Source organism: Schistocerca serialis, chromosome 2 (genome assembly GCF_023864345.2).
Source record: "Schistocerca serialis cubense isolate TAMUIC-IGC-003099 chromosome 2, iqSchSeri2.2, whole genome shotgun sequence".
In the NCBI taxonomy this organism is placed as follows: domain Eukaryota; kingdom Metazoa; phylum Arthropoda; class Insecta; order Orthoptera; family Acrididae; genus Schistocerca; species Schistocerca serialis.
This window is the reverse complement of record NC_064639.1, coordinates 680,737,015-680,739,328: the sequence shown is the minus strand read 5'-3', so window position 1 is coordinate 680,739,328 and position 2,314 is coordinate 680,737,015. Positions and strand designations below refer to the sequence as shown.

Below are 2,314 nucleotides of genomic sequence, written 5' to 3'. Positions count from 1 at the left end.
AGTCTAAGATGGAAACAACTTCTCAACCAAGATTTAAAAATTCAGCATTCATTTTATCTTCTCCCATTTCTGCAAGAAGCAATGAAGTGACCAGCACGTTTACATGCTACCAGAATTTTCTGATATTTTTGATATTTCTGCATGTAAGACTTAAAATTCAGATTTGTTGAGTGGCACACATATAACCTAGCTTATTATCTTTAATGTTCACTTGACTTTTCGTTTAAAAAGAGACTGGGATATTGCTCCCACCCTTCTTTTTCATTCAGAAGTTTCTGCCCTTGGTATTAAATTGAAACTCATCGTTGGCGACCATCGCAACCCTGGGTTCAAATCATCCCTAAATCGGTGCAGGAACAAACTGGGAAACACTGGTAAAAAGATCCTACCCATTCTTCTACTATTAGTTGTTCAACAGATTGTCTGAAATACTCAGTCTTCAAGCAGTTCTCTCTCTCTGACTGCTGTCCTCACCAATCCATTTTCTTTTTGTCCTTGTTTTGTACAAGTGGGAGTTATTTGTTCCATACATTGAAAAGCCTTGCCCTTGCTGCAGCTAGAAAATCGCATTTCAGTTAATGAAACGAATATTTATACACTTGCCGCAGAAAATGGCTTCAGCAAGAAACTTGTTAAGAGAAAGTTAATTTAAGTTTGAATTACGAAGGAACATTAACGGCACTTCCAGGCAAACCACAGTTGCAGGTTGTAACGACCCATTTAAAAACTTTCGTAAAGAACAACACACCTATGCAGTTATTAAAATTTAAGACCCTGCCAGGATTCGAACCTGGAATCTTCTGATCCGTAGTCAGACGCGTTATCCGTTGCGCCACAGGGCCTAGGTGGTGGTAGCAATTGATTGGTTATATAGAATAGCCAGTACTGTGTGTGTGTGTGTGTGTGTGTGTGTGTGTGTGTGTGTGTGTGTGTAAGAGAGAAGAGAGAGAGAGAGAGGGGGGGGGGGGGGAGTGAGAATAGGGGGGTGGCAAAGCCCTAGGACTGGGAAAAAGTTCACCATTCATTCATTTTATTTCATCATCATCATCTTCAAGGATTATGATTTTTTTGTCTGTAAAGCATCAAAGTTGTTCACACCATCATTTTATTTTACTTCACTTTATATATTTCATTTTATTTAACAAATATAATTACAACAAGTATTTTTACAGAAAGATTATTTACACAATTTAATTTGAAACGTGACAAGCCATTCATTTCACAATTGCTTTGATATTTGGTTCATTTTTTTGTCAATGTACAAGAACGAGCTTTGAGGGACGGGTCGCGGTCTGTGCATCGCTGACCTTGATCTATAATCATCTAGCGATTTCAGTGATACGCGGCTGAAGACAGTACGTAAGGACGCCGCAGTCCAGATACCTGCTGCGCAGCCTGTTTACCGGAATTGGGTGGTGTAAGCCGAGGAGGGGCAATTTAACATTTTAGCAGGCCTGCTGCGCCTGATTTTTTCATTTGCCACTTCGTCTAATATTTGGGTACATTTCCAGCGTCCTCATCAATACGTGACATATATTGAGATTCGTATCTGGACCTGTAGACTTCTTTTCTAGTTGTTGAAAGTTTTGAAGAGTTGGTAAAACGCATTGTTTACTGTATGTTTTGAAAGGTTGGCAACCAGAACTGAAGATGACACCACTTACTAGAGAGTGTGCGTACTGTCTGCGTCTGTGGTCCATTGTTCTATGTAGAAGTCAATAAAAATTCATTTACTTAAAGACTGTATATCTTACAATGTTCGTTACAAAGTGAACACCTAAAAGTAAAAACACAATAGCTCTAAAATAAGAAAGGCCAAAGCAGTGGACGAAACAACGTTAAAAGATTACGAAATCAATCAAAGAAACGTAAAAAATAGTCAAGAAACGTTGAAAGAAGAAGAAAAACACTGAAAAATGTCTCAAGAAAGCGATTAATTTTGTGATATACAAGTGCTCACGGACAGCAGTGCTTTTGCCATATAGGCCGTCAAAATCAGAAAATTGTTTACTGTGCAGATTCTATAGGATATTGTGGATGGAACTAAATCACTTGAAAAATGCGACAGAGAAGGGGGAAAAGGGGGGCAGCAACGGAGTGCAAGGCGAAGGCGAAACATTATATTTAGTAGATAACTAACAAGAAGGTAAAGCCACATACGTTGTGTTGACAAACGTCCAAGTCTGTGAATTATAAACTAAACTTACAGCTATATACAAAAGAGACACTTCCTCAAGAAATCAGCGATTGCTTCAAAACTTACAAAACTTAGTATTTGATAAAACTAAGGAATTGGCTAGTAACGTAAGTGCTC

General features: G+C 38.5%; 1 non-coding gene across 1 annotated transcript; it reads right to left on the bottom strand.

The window, feature by feature from the left end:
• Positions 1-769: 769 nt before the first annotated feature.
• On the bottom strand, positions 770-842 carry Trnar-acg (transfer RNA arginine (anticodon ACG)). The gene has a single exon. It is a non-coding gene; the product is annotated as a tRNA-Arg (tRNA).
• Between the last annotated feature and the right edge of the window lie 1,472 nt (positions 843-2,314).